The sequence below is a fragment of the Protopterus annectens genome, chromosome 1.part0 (genome assembly GCF_019279795.1).
Source record: "Protopterus annectens isolate FY-2018-M chromosome 1.part0, PAN1.0, whole genome shotgun sequence".
Taxonomy (NCBI): Eukaryota; Metazoa; Chordata; order Ceratodontiformes; family Protopteridae; genus Protopterus; species Protopterus annectens.
The window spans coordinates 448,586,840-448,609,776 of record NC_056725.1 but is presented as its reverse complement, the minus strand read 5'-3'; the positions used below and the strand labels follow the sequence as shown (position 1 = coordinate 448,609,776).

Genomic DNA, 22,937 nt, shown 5'->3' with positions numbered 1-22,937 from the left:
CATATCCTTTTTCAGTAGAGGCCCGAGGAGGAAAGCTCCAACATAGTAGTTAATACAATATAAAGATACAAGTAAAAACAGTAAGAAAATAATGTACATTTTCCAAAATACACGATGATTGAGAAATTTTTTACATAGTTGTTGAAAAGACAGCAGAGCAATCAGAAGGTTATATATAGCTGAGGTATCTTATAAGCAAATGGTAAATAGAGCATTTCAAGAAGAATAAACATGTTTGCCATTGTTGATAGATTTAGACATTTGGAAGGGGTTGAGAATATATGTTTAGTCAGGTTCACGACATGGGCATAGCCATTGTTTTTTGAGATATTCTTTTAGGTTGTTTTTGAACTGATGGTGTGAGGTTGTACTTCTAAGGTAGTTTGGCAGGAGTGCCACGGTTTGCCAATGGAGTTGGCAAAGAGGGCATCACCACCTGAGTTCTTGGCAGTGATGGTTCGGATCTGGGTGCTGTTGGATGATCGAAGGCTATTGAGGTATGGGGTCAAAATGCTAGATAGTGAGGAGTTTCTTACACTTACCACAGCATAGGCCTTTAGCCATACCACCTGTACTATCAGTTGTTGATGATGCATGAGAAGATGGGAGTTCCAACCAGCCAAGTTTCCTCAGGTTGAGACAATGGTGACAGATTTATTTATTTTATTTATTTATTTTACATTTGGTTGGGCTAGTCTAGCTGGATACATATCCTTTTTCAGTAGAGGCCGAGGAGGAAAGCTCCAACATAGTAGTTAATACAATATAAAGATACAAGTAAAAACAGTAAGAAAATAGTTACATTTGGCAGTTGGATGATTAGAAATTTTTTACATAGTTGTTGAAAAGACAGCAGAGCAATCAGAAGGTTATATATAGCTGAGGTATCTTATACAAATGGTAAATTGAGCATTTCAAGAAGAATAAACATGTTTGCCATAGTTGATAGATTTGGTACATTTGGAAGGGTTATGATAGTCCCATTGTTGTCAGATTTAACATGGAAGGTTGTATTGTTTTGTGAGTTCTGTTCCAAGGGTTTTGAACTGATGGTGTGAGAAAATAGTAGTAGTTTGGTTTTAGTTGGATTAAGTAGGAGTTTCAGATCGGTGAACCATTTTTCTACTAGAAAACAGTGTTGAGTGGTAGTTGGGAGATTTAGGATGAGACATCAGAGCAGTATATGGGGTCAAAATGCTAGATAGTGAGGGAGTTCTATGCAGGTGGATTTAGGGATGACTGAGTGTAGGTCATTTATGAAGATGGAAAACAGAAGTGGACCCAGGTTGAGCCTTGAGGGTGCGATAGGGGATCCAGTAATAAATCTAGCAATGTGGTTTTGCCACTGGACAGCTTGTTGCCTACCAGTGAGGAAAGAAAAGACTGGAACCAGGTTAGTGCTGGGGTGTCCAGATGTAGGGCAATAGTTGGCAGTTGTTTAGAAGGATTGGTGATTGACCATATCGAAAGCTTTCGATAGGTCGAGAAAGAGGGCGGAGGATATTAGTTTGTTATTACGATTGTTATTAATGGAGTCGACAAAGGAAAGGAGGGCCGTGGTGGTACTGTGGTGGGGGCGAAAGCCGTGCTGGGAGTTGGACAGGAGATGATTACAGGTTAAGTAGTGAAGGAGTTGTTTGTGGATGCATCTTTCCATGATTTTCGCTATTGGGGACAGAATAGCTATGGGTCTATAGTTAGATATTTCTGTGGAGTTACCTCCTTTGTGAAGCGGAATGATGTAGGAGATCTTCCAGATAGAGGGGATGTTGGCTTCAGTTATGGTTCTATTGATAAGGATTGATATAGGGTAAGCAATTACATCAGACGCAATTTGTAAGAATTCCGCTGGGAGGTGGTCTGCCGCAAGGGTGGTTGGTTTGAGCTTTTTTAAGAGGGTACGTATGTAAGCGGAAGAGACTGGCTTTAAAGTGAAAGGGGTAGGGACAGTGTCTTGTGGTTTTGTGGTGGATGGGGGATTGGAGGTAAGTTGATTGGCTAGGGTTTGGATTGTCTCGGTGAAGAAGGAGTTAAAGGTATTAGCTACATCTTCCTGACTTTTCTCAATAAGTCTCTCGGGGGTTGGGGTAGTAGTTTTACCTGGGTGCAGGAGGTTGTTAAAACCAGCCCAGAATTTTTTTGGGTTATTCTGGTGTTTGTCCTGGAGGAGGCAGAAGTATTGTTTTTTGTCTTTGGTAATGGCTGTTTTGGTAGTGTTTCTTAGTTGTTGAAATTTAGTACGATTTTGGGGGGGTTTTGTTGCTCTCCATGTATCCCAGGCTTGGTCACGGAGTTTAATTTTGTTTTTTGTTTCACTAGTTAGCCAGGGAGCTATACGGACTTTGGATCTAATTTGTCTGTGTGGGGCATGTGCATCAAGTATCTTAAGGAAAGTGTCGTTGAAGTGGGACACACTCTCCTGGAGGGGTAGAGTTTTTAATAGGGTCCAGTTGCAGGATTTTAGGTCATCAAGAAATAGTTGTGGGATAAATTTCTTTTTGTTTCTGATAAGTGTATATGGGGGGGGTTGGAAGTTAGGTATTTATGTTTAATAATATAAGTTATTAGATGGTCACTGAGATCACTGGGGAGGGTACCTGTGGTATAGTTGTTTGAGTCTCTGTTGGTAAGGATCCAGTCAATGGTGCTATCTTTTGTAGATTATTGCCTATCCTAGTTGGGGATGAAATATGTTGGGAAAAACCATGTAGGTTAATGGGTTGCGGGGTAGTGTTGGTAGAACAGAGGGACCAGTCTATATTGACGTCCCCAAGTACTATGGTTTCTTGTGGGTAGTTGGTGGCTAACCAGCTTAGGGTTTGCTCTAGGCTTTCTGTGTTCTTCCCTGGTGGGATATATGTAACTATGAGGTTGATGGATTTTTGAGTGTTTAGGCATATCTTTAGGGCTATAAGTTCTAGGTTGGAGATAATAGGGGGTTGTAATGGATTTCTAAGGATACTCAGGGTATTTCTGAACATAACAGCTATTCCGCCCCCTTTTTTCTTAATGCGATCGGCCCTGAAGATATTATATCCGGGTGGGAGGATCTCTTGATCTTTAGTGGTAGGTTTTAGCCATGTTTCAGTTAGACACATAATGTCAGGAGAGTGAGTTTCTATCATGGCATGTAGGTTGTGAACTTTATTGTTAATGCTTCTTAGGTTCTAATGAAATATTAGAAGGGAGTCAGTAGGTTTTCTGGTTAGTTTAGTGGGGTTAGAATCTGGTACATTGGTGGGTCCTGGGTTGGGATGGATATCACCATCTAAGTTGATTTGATTTTTCAGGTAAACCAGGAATCTTTGTAGTTTAAATAGTAATTTGATGTTGGTTTTGTTAGTTTGAGTTTTGGGGTGATAAAGTGTGGGATGGACTACTTTGGGGGCTACAGTTTTGCCCTGGTAGAGTGAAGGTGGGATAGAAACTACATGGTGGTTGGATTGGGAGTTAGTATGGCGCTTATGGAAGGGGATTCCTAACAGAGATTGGTTTTCATACTTTGTTAAGAAATAGAAAGTCACGAGTACTATTAGTGTGAGGGGGGTGATGGAATAGATGTGTTTGGCCATGATGGAGGTAGGGGGAGATATAGTGTTAGAATTGGTGGTGGGGGTGGGCCTAGGAGTGGGAGGAGTAATGGGGTAAGTCAGAGGAGATTTGGATTTGCAGGGGGGGAAAGTGGGAGGGGCTTGCTTTGGCTATAAATGTAGGGGTACTGGGGCGGGTGGGATAAGGGGGCAGGGAGGGGAGCGGGGCTTACACCGTCAGGATTCCCCAGGGTCTTAGTGAGAGCAGTCTTCCAGGTAAGTTACATCAACTGCCAGGTTCCTGGAACTAGTTATACTTATTAGCTTATAACAAGAAAATATGCTATAAATTTACCCTGTAGCTTAAGTTAGGTTACGTGGAAGTTCTTCAATTTCCCCTTTTGTAAGGTAAATTACTGGTCAGGGCTTTTCACAGTGGTTTGTCGTCCCGGTAGGAGCTTTATTTGGGTCTTGGGGACCTCAGGTAGTTGTGCCAGGGTAGGGGGGGTTCCTGTGATAAGAGGGAAGGAGATAGGATATTAGAATAAGTAAGGTTTACACAGATATTACAGGGTCCCGGATTCTCACTTCCACTTGTATAAGGCCCATGCTGCAGACCCAGAAACCATTTCTCAGGGCCCTAAGGGTGTTGCAGCTGTCTCTGCCAAAAACCCCCTACCCTCTGAAAGAGAATCAAGAGCATTAGAGAGATGGGGTAAAAAGGTTTATACATCTGCTACTCTTTCTGCCAGGGCTTTAAACTGTCAATTTCACATGATACAGTACCAGGAATTTTTGTTAGATCAGCTGAATAAAAAGCTTTCCTCTCCTGAACCTTTAGACCGTAAGTCCTTTCAGGATTTGGTACACAACTCTCAGCAGGTCAGTAATCATTTCTTAAAATGTGGCTATGATGCACTGGAGGCTTCATTTAGATCAGCTATGACTGGAGCAGTGATTCGAAGGCATACCTGGCTAAAAGAGCAATCCTTGCCAGACCATGTTAAGTCTAAACTCCTAGATGCCCCTATGGAGAAACAAAGTTTATTTGGCTCCCCTGCACAGGAGGTTCTAAAGAAAGTGGAAGAAAAAGCAAAATCTGTGCAAACAGTCAAGGATTTTCTGCAGGTCCAACCTCCGAGGTTTAGCAGAAATTGGCCTTCAAAGAATTGGTCCTTTCCAGACACCTCCAGAGAGCAGAGAGGCAGAAATAGACGCCCAAGAGGCAGAGGTCAATCAAGGGGTGCCTACAGGGGTCGTCAGTGGCAACCTGCCAACCAGAGGAGTACCGCCACAGCTGCGACTACAACCACTTCCACAGGACAGACACAATGACTTGGCTCTGATTCCGCCTACCAGGGAACAACTGGAAGCACCCTTGGGCGGAAAGCTAGCTTTATTTTCAAAAAACTGGCATTGCATTACAGGAGACAAATGGACTTTGCAAACAATAGACAAAGGCTACAGGTTTCACTTCCACACTTTACCAAAAAAGAGAGGAATGCCAAACCTTCCACCAAGCCAGAAGTCAGAGGCTCTAAAACAAATCATCAACTTACTAAGGATGAGAGCAATAGAAAAAGTACCATCAATGGAACAAGGCCAAGGATTTTACTCCAGACTATTCCTTGTACCAAGGAAAGAAACTCAATGGAGGCCTATTCTCGACTTGTCCGCACTGAACACATATCTCATTGTAACAAAATTCAAGATGCTGACCCTACAGCAACTTCTTCCCATGTTGGGCAAGGAGTCCTGGCTGGTGACTCTAGATCTCAAGGAGGCATACCTGCACGTCCCTATACGACCAGATTGCAGAAGACACCTCAGATGTCTTGCAGGATCAGAGCATTATCAATTCTTAGCATTGCCCTTTGGCTTATCTACTGCGCCCAGAGTATTCACGAAATGCCTGGCATCAGTAATTGCACATTGCAGGCTTCAGGGAATTCAAATCTACCCATACCTGGACGACTGCCTAATACAAGCGGACAACAAGACAAAAATAATAAAGGATTTGGCCTATGTCATACAACTGCTGCAAGCCTTGGGATACACAGTCAACATACAGAAGTCAAGACTAGTGCCATCCCAAAGGATAACATTTTTGGGTGCAGAACTGGACACAATAACACAGATGGCTTTTCTCACAGAAGAAAAACAAAAGCAACTACCAGTCTACTTCATGGCATTGACAAGACAAACTCAGCTTACTGCAAGGAAAGTCCTGCAGGCCCTGGGTTACATGGCATCCTGCATAATCTTGATCCCACATGCCAGGCTGCCTATGAGAAAATTACAATGGTACCTAAGGAATGTATGGTCTCAACACAGACACAGTCTAGAAACCTTGATACCAATCATTCCATGCCTGAAAAAAGAATTCCTGTGGTGGGCTCAGGCCTGCCAGACCAACAGAGGGTTGCCTTTCAACAAACCACTACCAAAGCAGACCATCATCACGGACGCCTCAGACCTAGGCTGGGGGGCACACATGGAAGACAAGTGTATCCAAGGCCTATGGTCCCAAGACCAGCTGAATCTACACATAAATCTAAAGGAGATGCTGGCAGTGAAGCATGCAATCGAGGCATTCAAATCATTCCTCCAGCAAGGACACCTGCTGATAAGGACGGACAATACCACAGTCATGTGGTACATCAACAAACAGGGAGGCACGCATTCCTACCCTCTATGCCGGATGGCAATGGACCTGTGGAACCTAGGCCTGAATCTCAACATTCAACTGCAGGCCAGATTCGTACCAGGAAAAGAGAATTCACTAGCAGACAGCTTAAGCAGAACTACCACGGATGCTCACGAATGGATGCTGCATCCAGACATCTTCAAAACCATAACAAAGAAATGGGAAATGCCAGAGATAGACCTGTTCGCCTCCCCACTCAACCACCAACTGAAGAAATTCTCCTCAAGAGAATACCACCCACAAGCCTGGAGGGTGGACTCCCTTTCTTTCAGCTGGAAGGCCCTGACAGTTTATGCCTGTCCACCTCTCCCATTGATGTACAAAGTTCTACTGAAGATCAGGGAGGAACAGCCAAAGGTAATTCTGATAGCTCCAGACTGGCCAAGGCAGCATTGGTTCCCGCTACTGAGAAGCATGTCTCGGACGAACTCATGGCCTCTACCTCTATGGCCTTTACTTCTAACGCAGAACAACTACAAGACCCTGCATCCAAACTTGAAAACGCTGCAGCTAACTGCCTGGAAAATTGCATAAAACAAAACCATCCTGTTTTATCTCAGAGGGTCAAGGACATTATCCTGGAGGCTCGCAGACCCTCCACTAGGAAAACATACTCAGCCAAATGGAAGAGATTCCTCATTTGGAGTGCATCAAAGGGAACAAATGTCACACTGGCAAACCTAGCACACATCCTAGAATACTTAGCAGAACTGTTCCACAATGGCCTGTCCTATTCTTCCATTAAGATTCATGCTTCAGCAATTTCAGCAGAGTACAACATGGACCCTCCTATCTTCTCTCACCCTCTCCTCAGACAATTTCTAAGAGGGATCAAAAATGTAAAACCTCCAAGGAAACCACCTCTGCCTGCATGGGATCTCAATTTTGTGCTGGAAAAATTAACACTTCCCCCTTTTGAACCAGCAGCATCAGCAGACTTACAGTTCTTATCTTGGAAAACTGCCTTCCTTCTAGCAATCACTTCAGCAAGAAGGGTATCCGAGTTACAGGTATTAATGGCAGTGCAGCCTTTCCTTATCTTTCACCAGGATAGAGTGTCTCTGAGAACCAATCCTACTTTCATGACAAAGGTGGTATCCAATCCTACTTTCATGACAAAGGTGGTATCCAGGGTATCCTTGAACCAAGCTATTCATTTACCTACGTTCTTCCCTAACCCACAGAACAGGGGGGAAAAACTACTGCACACCTTGGATGTACACAGACAACTGTGCTACTATCTGGACAGAACTAAGACCAGCAGAAAAACTGACCAGCTTCTGGTAGCATATGCAACAGGAGTGCAAGGAAAAACAATTTCCAAACAAACAATTTCAAAATGGATAGGAAATTGCATTCGATTCTGCTACTCTTTTCATGGAAAGACAACTCCTGAAAGTATCAGGCCTCACTCCACAAGAGCCACAGCCACCACTACAGCTTTCCTACGAGGAGTGGCTACCAAAGACATTTTAGAAGCTGCTACTTGGAGCTCCATGCATACATTTGCCAAGCATTACAATCTTCCTTTATACTCCAGATCCCGAGCAGGTTTTGCAACTGCAGTTTTACAAGGGATCTTAACTACACCATCATTATCTTCGTGCCTCCTCCCCCAGTTTGGCTATGGTATTCTACCCATATGTTATGACTGCAGATGCATCCTTGAAGGACATAGTACAGTTTTGTACCTACCATAAATGTAGATGTCCGATAGGTATGCATCTGCAGTCAGGATTACCCACCCTCCTTCCCCTCTGTGGTATTCCTAGGGTACTTACTCCCTTTCTTAGCTAGCTGGGGGAATCTATTATGGTGTATTTGTTTGTATGTATATATGTATATATACTTTTTGATTTCTACTGTTTGGAATTTTCTACTTTTATCCAAATTTAGCCTTCTTAGAGGGCATCTGGGGCAAGAAACACTGAGGAAAATGGTGTCGGCTGATGCCTTTATACCCCAGGAGCTATGACGTCGGGTGAAGTGCGACATCAACCGAGGCCAGACCCAGACTTTGGAATCCGGCCGACCGAAGGGCTGCCTGAGGCAGGACAACCCATATGTTATGACTGCAGATGCATACCTATCAGACATCTACATTTATGGTAGGTACAAAACTGTACTTTATCTCTCACATCTCTTGGGTCAGAAAAAAATGGTTTAGCAGTAGCATTCCTTTTTGATAAAACATCATTAATAGCACTGTCAGTTTTAATTTCTGAATAACCCCTCTGTAAAAATTCATTATGCATGTCACTAAAGGTTCTAGAAAGAATTTCATCGTCCTTATTAACTCTAGCAGCTCTAATAACTTGACCTTTCAGTACGTTTCTTTAAACATGATGGGGATGCATGATAGTTCTGTGTAGAGCAATATTCTTTTTATAAGTTATACTGCAGTGGTGGTGCTGCGGTAGTGTTGTCGCCTCACAGTTAGACATTGCCCGTTTGATTCTCAGTTAGAGCGTCTTCTGTGTGGCGACATGCATGAGTGGGCATTCCTTCGTTGAAGGTTGTGCATTAGGTCCTGCAAGCCAGCACGTAAAAATCTACTGCCAATGATTAGCAGACCGGAGTTCCGCTGTGGCAACCCCTAACCGGGAAAAGCCGAAAGGCACAAAAAATAGTAGTATTAATATGTCCTTCACCATCTTTATATACAAGGACCATCTAAAAATTCAATTGACGATTCAGAGTACTTAATATTGAATTTTAAAAAAGATACAGTACTATGAAAAAAAGTCAACAAGTCTTAGTAATGCTTCAAATGATTCTTTCCAAACAAAAAAGTTGTCGTCAACAAAACTTGCATAAAACTTAAGATAATTAATAAAAGGATGGCTTTTCAAAACATCAGTCAACTCCCATAGTGCTAGAATCATATTTGCATCATAACTGTTGGCACATACAATGCCCATAGCAACACCAGTTTTCTGTAGATGTAACTTATCATTAAACAAAAAAACTTTATTATTCAAAATCACATCAGGAAGCACACATATGAGATTGATCTTACTCTTTCAATAATCAGTATAAGTTGGTAAGATTTTTCTACCACTGTCTATTCCATAATCATTGGGAATTACAGTAAACAACGAGTTCACATTAGGTGTGACAAATAAACACATATCTTCATTATTAAAATTCCTATACCATTCATATACATTAGAGACATAATGTTTAGTTTATCTTAAGACAGTATTTTTAGAATCTAAAACTGGTCATATTATATTTTCAACATAGCTAGAGGAGTGGCTCAGTTAACTAACCTCGGCTAGACACAGTTGGTCTCATAGGGGGGTTCATATAAATTCTTGTGAATTTTAGATAGCCCATACAAAATAGGGATCGTAGTGAAATTAACTTAAAAAAAATGATCCAGCTCATATGTTAAAAGTGCACTTGTATAGATCGAATAAATGTGTTTTAAGGTTTACTATTGAAAATGCGAACGGCACTTGGGCGACAGTCGGATAGTCGAATGTATAAGGTCATAAACAAGGATGTCGAAGACAAAATAATCAATCTAGGAACGGTTTTAACATGGGTCGAGGTAGGTGTTCAGTATTATTCCGTACTACAAACATCTTCCCTACCTCGACCCATGTTAAAACCGTTCCTAGATTGATTATTATGTCTTCGACATCCGTGTTTACGACCTTATACGTTCGACTATCCGACTGTCGCCCAAGTGCCGTTCGCATTTTCAATAGTAAACTGTGTTTTAACTCTCTTCATTCATACATTCACCCAAAATCTACATAATTCAATGCAAGTCATATTTTCAGATAGTTCTTCATTCATTTTATATAGATAAAATTCTTTAGCCATTACAACTGTAGCACCACCCTTGTCAGCTGGCCTAATCTCAATAAGAATGTGTTCTCCTAATTCTTTCACAGCCACTGATTCATTCAAATTGAAATTAAAGAAACACATCTTATGTTTCATGGATAAAACATTATGTACATGATCTTCATATGATCTTAAAAAATCTTCCATAAGAGCATGGAGAACAGGTGTAAAAGTACTAGATTTCTTAAATAAAGTAATATTAGATCTATTTGGAAATGTCTTAAGAGTGTCATTTCTAGCAAACAATCTAAGATCAATAAGTATATCAGTAATACTAGATTTAGTCACAGGAATATAGGACAAACCTTTGTTCAAAACAAGTAATTGATCCGAGGTGTGTGTAACAGATGAAATATTATGAACTAAATGTTCAGTATCTTGCTTTGTGTGGCAGCACCCATAATCCTCTGTATGGGAGTTTTTGTCCTTTTGGAGCCTCTCCTGCCTCGGCTTATAGAATGCTTCTTCCTTAATGTGTCTTCTGTTTGCATCAGTTCTGGTAAAGGGGGAAATTTAAAGGGGAAGCAGACATAGCATATGTTTTAGATGATGATTGCGATCGAATGCTGCTATATTCAAATGTGGTTAGAACAGGGAATATTTGTATGGTCTGAGGAAGTGCCAGTTTGGCGTGAAAGCACTTACCTATTTTATTTATTAAAAGTTCATCTCACTCTACAGCTTTTTTGGATGGTAGTCCTCATATCCTGTTCTGTCTGTCCTGATATGAGCATTCAGGTCCCCTATTAACAACACCACTTCATCTTGTCCTTTTGTATATAGTAGATCCTGCATCTGATACCTGAATGCACTTTTTTCCTTGCTGTCACAACCCTGCTGTGGGGCATGGGCTGAAATTAGGATTGCTGCTTTATCCTTACAGTAGAATTTGATTACTGTGAGTCTGTCATTAATTCTGATGACATCCTTCTGAAGACTCTCCTTTACCACAATTGTGACACCATTTTTAGTTTGTCTTTCCTAGAGTAGTAGACTGTAGATCCCAAGCCAAGTGGCTTTGCTATAATACCCTTCCATCTTTCCTCTTGGAGTCACAGGACATCCAGCGTCCTCCTTACGAGCCACGTCCAAGCTACAGTCCTCATTCTATGTACGTACAATGTTAGCAATCCTCAGTTCATGATTGGTTTTGCATTCAACTTTCACACAGTGGCGCTGTCCTTGGTAACCCAAGATGGCAACTGGACATCAGCCAGCCAGTAGCTTATTGACCCATGTCTGGTGGGCACACACTGGCTAATATAGGGACATAGTTTCCTCCCACTGTTAGCATGGGTCCCTGGCATAGGTTGGAGTAGGCCAAATCCTCAACCCACTTATCACTGATAAATACCCATGCCCATTTTGGCAACATTAGTTAACATGACAGCACCTAAAACCAATTTTGTCAGCATACATTACAGACACAAATTATGAAACTGGGACTGTGATGGAGTACAGAAAGTCAAATATAAGAATGGATAAATAGAGGAGGCATTAAATAGTTATTCTGATAAATTGGTCATTCTGCAAAAGTCCGAAATGAAGACTGTCAAAAATGAGACATCTCAAGAGGAACTGTTCCAAATAGTGGTTGATTTGGAAGACAAAGCAAGGAGGTAAAATTTGAGGTTTACAGTAAGCATTGAGAAAACAGTTTTCAAGCTTTTGCTTAGAATGACGGTGAACTAATAATTTCTGTTGTTATTTTAAAATACAGTAGCTTTTTTCAGCATTATTAGTGTAGTAGAAGTAAAGCATAGGACCTTGAGGGGGCTTTGTAAGTTTATCAGTTTGCTCATTTCTGTTCCTGGTATTTTCAGCTAAAGAAACAACCATTCAGCGAATGTAAGAAGGGGAGATATTCCCTAAGGACCATGAAGACTGCCATCTGAGTAAAACATGAAAATGACCAAAACAAAATTAAAAGGGACAGTGTAACTATTTGCAGGAAAGGAATAAACTTTTGAGCATCTGCAACTTTGTGATGTGTTAAACAAAAATAAAAGCAGAGAATTAAATATAAAAGATGCTTAGGAAAATAAAAATTAAAGGGCTGGGTGGAAAAAGCAGTTAGATAAATAGGAGATATAAAGAATATTTTCCCCCACTAGTAGGAGACAGAGGTTGACTAGATTTAGACAGTAATTTTCTTTTTGCTGTATGGGAAGCATGCAAGTGTATGTTAATTAGCAGAACAAACCATTTATTAATGCCTGTTTTAGTAGCCATGTAACAGAGGAGTCTCTCCTCATGAAATATTTTTTTTTTAATGTATGTACGCTGTTATTTTATTCTGAATGGAAATTGTTTATTTTATGTTTTGGGCTGGCAGAGTGTTTTAAAGTGCTTTTTACTCTATTTTACAGTGAATAAAAGTGACTTTTAAAGATGATAAGTTTTTATGGCATTTGCTGCTCGTCTTCCCTGGAAAAGAGGCACCATTTTTGGCTTGATCAATAAACAGACTACCTTTCTCATGGTTGGTCCTTCTTCCAGCCACAAAAAGAAAAGGTTAAGCAAACAACCTTTGCCACCACCATGGATTAGAAATTTGTTTCAGCCAAAGATGGACGATTCTGCTGTGACCATTTTTTGTACCTCAGACCATTAATCTTATACCCTGGATCCCTCTGGTGCAACACCTACAGCCACTGTGGATCAGGGGTTAGCCACTTCCTCCAAGGCTGTTGGAGTCCCTCAGTGGGCAAGGGAGAACCACTGTTGTCCAACCTGGGAGAGGGAACAGGGAAGGCTTTCCCTATCGTGTCAGAATGCTATGCTCATCCCTGGCTGCAGCCATTAGTAACATAGCTGGCCCCATTTTTCCTGTTGCGAAGAAACAGAAAAGTAAACGTAGTGGCTCTTCACATTTTCCTAGACTAGAATAGTTTACTGGGTCTGGCTCAGGATTTAATTCAGAAGACTAATCTTTCTTTAAAAAAAGATGGAGACCTCTTTCCCTGAAGAGATTCAAGATTCTGGATATGATGAAGCAGGGACAGATAAAGTTTTATTTTCCTCAGGTTTGTGATTCAGACTCAGAGGAGAGCTCTGTTTCTGAATTCCCCTGTGAGGTTTTTGCTTTCTCTGAGACTACTTCTAGAATGTGCCAGTGTTTTCAGTGAGAGAATACTGATGTGTCAATCCCTCAGAAAATACTGAATTGTTATAGAAGGAATTTCCAGAACTTGCACCCATTCCTCCAGTCCTGTCGGTTGTATAGGATGTGTGTGTGAGTCTCTGCCACAATTTTCCTGTTAGTCAGCCAGCTGCTCCTAAAAAAGCGTATAGGATGTAAGCAGCTCCTCAGCATTTAAGTCTTTTTATTCTGTTCCTAAACGTGACCCAGCAGCTATAGCTTTACTTGATCCAACTGCTGCTAAATAGTTAATTCCAGTCCTACTCAGAAAAGGATGGAGAAACTTTTGATAAGTATGGGAGAAAAAGTGTATACTTCCGCAAGTTTGAGTTTCAGAATTTTGAATTGTCAGGCTCATACATTAAAATTTGATGTTCTGTAGTCCTATCTCGCCTTCATTCTTACACATGGGTTCGGAACCGAACCTTGGCTCCGACTCGGCCTATTAGTAAGCTCAAAGTCTTCTAGTTGGCTCGTGGCTAGGTAGGTATCCCATGGTGCACCAGTATAATCCCCATATCTCATTTGCAGCGTCGACGAGTTCAGATGTGCTTCTTCTTGGCCGTAGCTAAGTTTTACATATTTTTTCTCTCTTATAACTTAACTTTTCAAGTTATATAGCCTTTGCTAATGTTTTAGTATCGTTAGAGTAGTTTTAGTCTGCTCAAGTACCTTTTTTCTTCTGTTTAATGAATTATTGTTGAGAACTGATTGGCCTTTGGCCTTGTTGTTCTCCTGGTATCCTGTGTGCCAGTTTGCTCTTTTTGACGGGTGTTTTGCCCCTAGTTGTTATTTACTGTGCTAGATTAGCTTAGACAATGGTAGTTGATAAAGTTTTATATTTAGTGCTTGCTGTTAAGGCGCGCGTTGTGCTCAATTTATCATTCTGTATATATTGTTCTTTAGTGTGCAGTGTTATTAGCTTAGCTAGTTACTTTTAGAGTAATCCACCGAGTTACTTGTCAGATATTTACCTTTAGTTTATAAGGGTTCTTAACTTTCAACCCTTTTTGATTCTACAGCATAGAATTTGTATAGAGGCCTCTACTTTGTGTGTGTGTGTTAGTAGTTTCAGACCATTTCTGTCCTCTTTTCTAGGTCTGTTTGAGTTAGAGGACCTAGGTTTCTCCCTTTCTTCTCTACCCAGGGCTAGGCCCGTTTGAGTTAGAGGACCTAGTCTTCGTGGTTGTGTGATTGCTAGTGTGGTCAGGGCTAGGCCCGTTTAAGTTAGAGGACCTAGTCCTCTCTGTGTATTTAGCTTGTGTCTTTTTGCTGCCATGTTAAAGAGGCAAAAGATCATAAACCCTCGGGGTTTAAGAAATGTGTAAAATGCTCTCAAAAGATGTCTATTACCTATGGCCAGAGTAACTGTGTGTATTGCCTCGGAGCCATCCATTTACAAGAAACATGTTTGTTTGCTATTCTTTCAGTGCCAGGGTGTTACAGGAGAGGAGGAATAAATTAATATTAAAAGGTCTCCTTAAGCCTTCCTTTGAGGAAGACTTGGCCAGTTCGTCTTCTTCCTCTAAATCGCATGGATCCAAAAATGAAAAGGCTAAATCTTCCAAGAGGCACTCCCCAATGCCATCCTGTGTCTAGGAACCGCCTCCCAAGATGTCGAAACCAGACAAATCTTCTCCGTCCTCGGCTCGACTGATTTCGGAACCGATCGAGGGCTTGCCTATTATGATTACAGTGTCGGCCTCAGGCAGTTCAGAGCCGACCACTGATAGCAGACATCTGAGCCGGTCCAGAGATCCCTTACCGGTCTCCCCAACTTTAAGGTCCCCTATCTTGCAGAGGTCTAGATCTCCCACACTGTCTTCCAGATGCCTATCAGAAGAAGATGTGGAGATAGTAGTTCTGAGACTCCAGAAGTCATCTGCCTTACCCAAAATGCTGTTGGCTCCGACCCAATTGGTCCCGTAGCCACTTGAGTCCATTTCCCCTTCTGTGGTTCCTCCTCCGAGCCGTGCTGGGTTTTCGGAGCCAGAGTGCTCAGTACCGCTGGTTGTGGAACCTTCGGTTCCAGCTCTCCCTGAGGTTGTCTCGGAGCCGAGTTCCGCTCTGACACCTTCGGTGCCATCCATGGTGTCTAGGAGCCGAAGCTCCCCTGTCAGCCCCGACAGGGGTGCCTGGAACTGAACCTCTTCGGTTCCAAGTCTCCCTCTTGGTGCGTCGGCTAGGGTGAGCTCGGACCCTACTTCTATCTCTGAGCTGATGACTCTCTGTCTCCTCAGAGCCAGGGAGATCTTTGGAGCCGGGGAGGTTGGCCTTCGAGATGATGAGGTGTTTGCTGTCCCGATCATCAGCTCCACTCAGGGGTACCGACACTCTTCCCCCTTGGGCACCAACCTCCATTTCAGCACCTACTCCCTCACTAGACAGCAGAGACCTGCAGCCTCAGGAGCCCCCGGCTGGTGGCCCCCACTCTTCTGAGACCTCCACGGAATACCCTTCTGAGGAGCCCCCTCAGAAGAGGACATGCAAGAGGAAGCATGTAGACTCCCAGGATGAGTCTCTTACCTCCGACACCGACCCCAAGAAGTCAGAAGGGTCCCCCAAGTCGTCCTCTGATGATGTCTCTATCATTGACATCTTAGAGATCCTTAAGCAGCGGTGCGGCTGGCCCACTGTTACCCTTTCTGATGAGGATTCGGTGTGCCTTAAGGCTTTCGGGTCTCAGTGTTCAGCCTCTTGGGTGTCTCCACCTTTTGACGAACGTCTAGATCTCGTTAGTCGAAAGGTGTGGGAGACTCCTTATGCCATGGAGCCAGTCCCCAGGAGATGCGATAAATTTTTGTTAGCCCCCAAGGAGAAGGAATTTTTATCCAAGGGTGTTCTCGTAGATGCTATGGTGGTGGTGGAGGCCACTAAGAAGGAACTAGCGGAGTCTTCTTCATCTGTCCATCTGCCGAACAAGGAGTCTCGAGCGATGGACAGGTATGGAAAGTGTATCTTTTCATCAGCAGCATTCACTACCTAACACATTTTATGAGGCTTCAGAGAGATCACCTTAAGGAGTTAGGAGAGACTCTACAAGGTACATCTACTGAAGGAATCCCTGATAAGGTGTCTGCTCAGTTGTCCACCTTGAGTTCCATTATTAACTCATCCACGAGGCTGATTTCTTATGCAGCCGATGGAGCGAGCAGGGCAGCGGGTTCAGGAGTTTCCCTTAGGAGGCACTCCTGGATACGCTTGTGTAATTTTGCGGAGCTGTTCAAGTCTACCTTTACCAGCGCCCCCTTTGACGGTTCTTCCTTGTTTGGACCTAAGGTAAAAGACACACTCACCAGGTGCGAGCAAGAAGGGAAAATGCTCTCTGCCATGGGAGTACGTTTTACTGTCCCCTCTAGACCATACCCCAAGGGTCAGAGAGGTGGTAAAATGTGGTTCAAGACGTCCCATAGGTTTTTGCAGGATGCACAGTGTGACTCCTTCAGAGGCAGAGGAGGAGGAGCAAATGGTAGACGTCACCCTAGAGGCAGGGGCAGACCGCAAAACCAGGGAGGCCGCAATTCGTTAGGGAGGCCGCAATTCGTTTCGAGGCTGGCCCTATCAGCGCTCCTGATGCGGGGCCCGACTGTGCTTCTCTGGAGCCGGTCGGGGGTCGCATTTCTTTGTATCCAGAAACCTGGCTAAGTATCACCCAAGACAAATGGGTACAAAGAGGTTACTCCATACCCTTTTCTCTTCCACCTCATGTTCCCAAGAGGATCCCGGATGTTCCACCCAATCACAGGGGTCAAGCAACTGTAGTAGTCAACAAGTTGCTCGCAAACAGAGTCATCCAAACCGTCCCCGCACACCAGGTAGGATTCGGAACTTACTCCGGATTCTTTTTAGTGCCAAAATGGACAGGGGACTCGAGGCCCATCTTGGACCTCAGCAAATTAAACGAATCCATAAAGAAGGACAAGTTCCAGATGGTGACACTGCAGTCTATACTCCCTCTATTAGGGAAAAACACTTGGATGTGCTCAATAGACCTCCAAGACGCGTACTACCACATAAAAATGGGCAAAGCGTCGAGGAGCCATCTACGCTTTTGGCTGGGAGCCAGTCACTACCAGTTTTGTGCTCTGCCCTTTGGTCTCACCACAGCCCCCAGGGTGTTCACCAAGTGTATGGCAGTAGTGACAGCTCACCTGAGACGTCTAGGATTCCAAGTGTTTCTGAATCTGGACGACTGGCTCCTGACCGCCTCCACCAGGCATTTACTTCTTCAAACCAGAGACTCCACTATCCAACTTTGTGCTCAGATGGGGATTACTATAAATTGGGAAAAGTCTGCCTTATAGTCCTCTCAATTTGTGAGTTTTGTAGGCGCAGAAATAGACACAGTCGCCATGTTGGCTCGTCTTCCAGCAGAAAGAGCACAAAATCTTGTACAACAAGTTCTTCGTCTTCTCCCCCTCCGGAAAGTCAAGGCAAAGACCGTGCTGAAAGTTCTAGGGACCATGGCCTCCACCATACTACTAGTCCCTCTTGCCAGACTTCATATGCGGATTCTTCAATGGCTTCTATCGTCCCAGTGGTCCTTCCAACAACTGCCTGTATACCACCACATCCTGTTAACAGAGTCTTGCAAAAAGGACCTCTGTTGGTGGATCCAACCCAGTCAGCTAATGACAGGCACTCCATTCCTTCCTCGCCAACCCGTTGCTACTGTGACCACGGATGCCTCACAGATAGGGTGAGGGGGCATTATCTAGGCAGGACTATCCAAGGCACATGGCAAGATCACGAGGCCCACCTGCATATCAATGTCCTAGAGATGAGGGCAGTGCTTCTGGCGTTGCAAGCACTCCACGACCTTCTTCCTCTTGGGACGATAGCAATACAATCAGACAACATGTCGGTAGTATTGTATCTCAACAATCAAGGCGGAACCAGATCGTACTCACTCTGTCGAGAGGCAATTCGTATTTGGAAATGGGTGATATCTTCCCAGCACTTTCTAATGGCGATGCACATCCCGGGGACAACCAACGTGATAGCCGACAAACTCAGCCGGGCAATCTTGATGTCTCACAAATGGTCTCTGAAGCAGGAAATAGCGGAACGGATTTTCCGCAGATGGGGACAGCCTTGCTGCGATCTTTTTGCCAACCCAATCAACTCCAAAGGCAGCAGCTATTTTTCCCTTATTCCCCTTCTGGGGGAGTCAGTGAGAGACGTACTTGTTCACGTTTGGTTACTGGGTCTCCTTTATGCTTTCACACCCTTTCCTCTCATATCCAAGGTGATTCAGAAAGCGAAACTGTTGGGAAGCAAATTGATTCTCATCACTCCTTACTGGCCTCGTCAGGTTTGTTTCCCCTTTCTCGGGCCTCGTCTACTAGATGACCCATAGACTCTGGACCCAGGGCCAGATCTATTGATGCATGTCAGGTTCTCTTCATCCCAACCTCCACACCCTCAATTTGACAGCTTGGCTGCTCTAGTTCCAAACCTAGTCAGGCTTCATGATTTCTCACCCGCTGTGACCCACATTCTTACATCTTCTCACAAACCCTCCACTAGAAAGTTATACACTAGCAAATGGAGGAGGTTTTCTATCTATGCTGAGGAAAGGAATGTTGACCCTTATATCGCATCTATTCCAGTGGCATTGGAATTCTTGTCTGAACTTTTTCATCAGGGTTCAGCTGCTGCCACAATTAGGGTTCAGTTGGCAGCAATATCAAATTTTCATCTGGGTCAACATGAGTCCAATGTAATGTCACACAGATTGTGTAAGACCTTCCTTAAAAGTGCTACTTTGTCGAGATCTCTCTTTCAGGAACCGGTAGCTTCATGGGATCTAAACCTCGTTTTATCCAAATTAACGTCTCCACCCTTTGAACCAGCTCATTCGTGTTCGTTGAAATTTCTGTCTTGGAAGACTTTATTTCTGGTGGTGATCACATCTGCTAGACGAGTATCAGAGTTACAAGCACTGTCTGTCAAGCCCCCTTATTTGATTTTTCATGAAGATAAGAATATCGCTTCGTACTAATCTATCCTTTGTCTCCAAGGTGTGCTCTCATATCAACTTGAACCAAACTATAGAGCTTCCGGTGTTCTTCCCAAATCATTCCAACGCAGCAGAATACAGATTCCATCAGTTGGACGTTCACAGACAATTACGGTACTATCTACACCGGACCAAGGAATTCAGGAAGTTAGACCAATTATTTGTTTCCTTCTCCGACTCCAGATTAGGTCTCCCGGTTTCCAAAGTGACCCTTTCGAATTGGATCTCCAGTTGTATATCCTACATTTATTCTTCTGATGGTAAGCCTTTACTGTTTAAAGTGAAGGCTCATTCTACAAGATCCCAGTCTACTTCTGCAGCCTTTCAAGCCAGGGTTCAAATTGATAATATTTGTGCAGCAGCAACATGGGCTACCCCTCACACCTTTATTACTCATTACAAATTGGATTTGACCTCTAGGGGTAGAGCCTCCTTTGGTTCCACGGTACTCAGGAGTATTTTTCCGGGAGCCACCCAAGAATAAGGTGCTAGGGATGCTGTCCCATGTGTAAGAATGAAGGCGAGATAGGACTACAGAACATAAAGAAGTTATGTACTCACCATAACGTTCCATGTTTGTAGTCCATCTTGCCCTTCATTCGTACGAACCCACCCTCCTACCCCCTTCCTGGAAGGATTTGGAGACAAAAAATGTTTTTCTCAACAACTGGAGACCTTTTATTATTGTTGTTCTTTCTGGATAGTTTTTTGTTCTTTCTCTCTATAGTTGGCAGCAAACAAGATCTGGGGATTATACTGGTGCACCATGGGATACCTACCTAGCCACGAGCCAACTAGAAGACTTTGGGCTTGCTAATAGGCCGAGTAGGGGCAGAGGTTCGGCTACAAACCCATGTGTAAGAATGAAGGGCGAGATGGACTACAAACATGGAACGTTATGGTGAGTACATAACTTCTTTTTCTGACTAATTGTGAAAGTAAGAGGAATATTTTATCATCGGTTTCTCCTTGTTAGGAAAAATCTGCTTTAGTTTATTCTATTGCACAGGTCAATACTCATTACTTACACTGTGTGTATGACTCTGTTCATCCAAAGCTATGGCCACTGGTACTGTGTTTAGGTTTGTATAGCTGCATTCTCAGAATCTCCCAGGTGATATTAAAGTGAGATTTGAAATTCTACTATGGATAAAAATTTAGTTTTTGGCCCCTCTGCTGCAGAAGTAATCAAAAAGTGTGACGAAAGAGTTAAGCTGATCCAGGGAATCTGTAAGATTTCTCTGCCCTGCTTTTCCATATTTTTTAAGGGATTCTATATCCCCTAATCCAATTTTGGCAAAAAACAAAATAAACAGTCTCAACAAAATGCAGATAAACAGATGTTTAAAAAGAAATGGCAAGGACGTTCTCAAACCACCCAAACCCAAGTACAGTCCAGCAAGTTTTGAATGACTGACTGTTCAAGAGACTTTGTGAACCCTTCCCACCCTGGCCCATTTTTTTCTTCTAGAAAATCTGAATCTCCATTTTTCTCTGTGGCAACCATTTCAGACGAGTGAGTTCTGAAGACCATTGATCAAGGTTGCAGATGGCAGTAGAAGAAAATTCCTCCTTCCCAGGGTATCATTCCTAATCCTCCACATCAGGGCCTTTTGTTTCTACTGGGCCTTCATCACATGCTGTCCCACGGAGTGATAGAACAATTCCTCCTTCCTAGGAGGGGATAGGGTTTTTATTAAAGGATGTTTCAAGTGCCAAAGAAAGAAATGCTTGTAGACCAGTTCTGGATTTTTCTTTCCTAAACTTATTTGTGATGGTGCCCAAATTCAAAATTATGTCACTTCACAACCTGTTACCTCTTCCTCTTAAAAGTTTCCTGGTAAAACTAGACTTAAAAGATGCTTAACATTACATCCCTATTCAGCCAGACTTCAGACGTTACTTACGATTTTGTGTGTCTGAATCATATTATCAGTTATCTCCCTTATCTTTGGACTATCCACTGCACCAAGAATATTCACAAACTGTCTAGCTCAAGTTATAGCTCAATTGCAGGCTACAGGGTAGCCACATTTTTCCATATTCATATGACTTGCTTATCTTTGTAGAGTCTTTTTCAAAGTTTCAAGAATCTCATTCTTAAGTGAGAGATCTCGTACCCAAGCTGAGATTCCAAAAGAGCATTCAAAAGTCTTTCTTAACTCCTCCACACAGGACTGTGTTCCTGGAATATCAACTAGACATTTCATTTCAAAGAGCTTATCTAGATCTATATTTAGATGTATTTCTACTAAGGTTTAAACTCAAACTTCAGCTACTGAGAGGGAATACCTTAGGAGTTTGGGTATCATGGCTTCTAAAACTTCACATGAGAAGGATACAGTGGGTATCTGAATTTTTTCAAATCCTGGTGCTTGTGGCTTGTGTTTGTCAGAAAAAATATAATTTTGTGGAAACAACACATATCCTTAAATCCAGGTGTCCCCTATCCACTCCCTGTTTTAAAACAATCACCACAGACGCATCCAAAATTTTTTGAGGAGCAGTTTCATGAAGGTAAAAGTACAGTGTGTGTTGGACACCAAGGACAGACACAAGAATATAAATACCAAAACAGATGTTTGCACAGATCAAGGCACTCAACTTGCTAAATTGTATCTGTTCCCCAGGACCTCTTCAGGTTGTTACAGACAATGCCACAGTGATTTGATATATCAATAGAGCAAGTAGGAAGCAGGTTGTACCCCTTTTGCATACTAACCATGGTAGCTTGGAATATAGCTTCATAACACAGTCTCATACTACAGGCATTCTACATCTGTCAGAGCAAAACTCAGGACAAGTCAAATCCTCACAAATGGAAACTAGATCAGGGAGTTTTATGAGATATTATCCATCTGTGGGAAGCTCCTCAAGTAGTCCTGTTAACCTCCTCTCTGAACAATCAGTTAACAAGATTCTGCTGCAGTGATGTATGCATGAAGGCCTGGTAGAGCGATGACTTTTCCTTTCCTTGGACAGGAATGCTTCTGTAGGTTTTACCACCCTTTCAATGAATATCCAGGATACCTGTAAAGATTCTGAAAGAATCCCCCAAGATCATTATGGTGACTCCCTTCTGGCTCAGGCAGCCATAATTCTGTCTTCTTTTGGAAACTACTTGGGGCACTTCCAACAAGCTTCTTTACAAACTGGATCTACTCACACAAGAACAGGAGTGTATGATACAGGGAGATATCAATCAAGCTTAACTGACTTCCTGGATGATAGAGCCTTAATTCCCTTTAGGCTCCTCTTTACTACGCATGTGCAGCAAGAACTAATGGCAGCAAGAAAACATCTTACAAGAAGATCATATATTAACAAATGGTTAATGTTTTTTAGTTGGTGACAACAACCGTTTCTTTGATTTTACAATATTTGTGTGAGTTACTCTCCTATGGCCTTTCTAACTACTCTGTCAAAGTTAATTTTCAACATGTCTGCCCAGGAATCTGCCTCTTTCAATGACTCTCGTATCAAAATGTTTTTGAAAGAGCATTTGCATAAGAAGCCGCCAAGAAAACTGGTGACCCCCTTCTTGGGTTCTTAATTTTCTGTTAGAGGAGCTAACACTTGCTTCATTTGAACCAGGTAATCTGGCAGAAGTTCTTAACATGGAAAATAGTTTTACTGATTGCTCTGACCTCTGCAAGAATGGTATCTTAGTTGCAAGCT

The 22,937-nt window shown here is 42.8% G+C and overlaps 1 protein-coding gene and 1 long non-coding RNA gene across 2 annotated transcripts in view; both read left to right on the top strand.

Annotated features, from left to right (window-relative positions):
• The window catches only part of CMTR1 (cap methyltransferase 1), a 2,799,821-nt gene that overhangs the window by 2,284,526 nt on the left and 492,358 nt on the right, over positions 1–22,937 (top strand). The window lies entirely within an intron of this gene.
• On the top strand, positions 7,252–7,429 carry LOC122792806. Its single transcript, XR_006363428.1, has 2 exons — positions 7,252–7,328; positions 7,359–7,429. It is a non-coding gene; the product is annotated as an uncharacterized LOC122792806 (long non-coding RNA).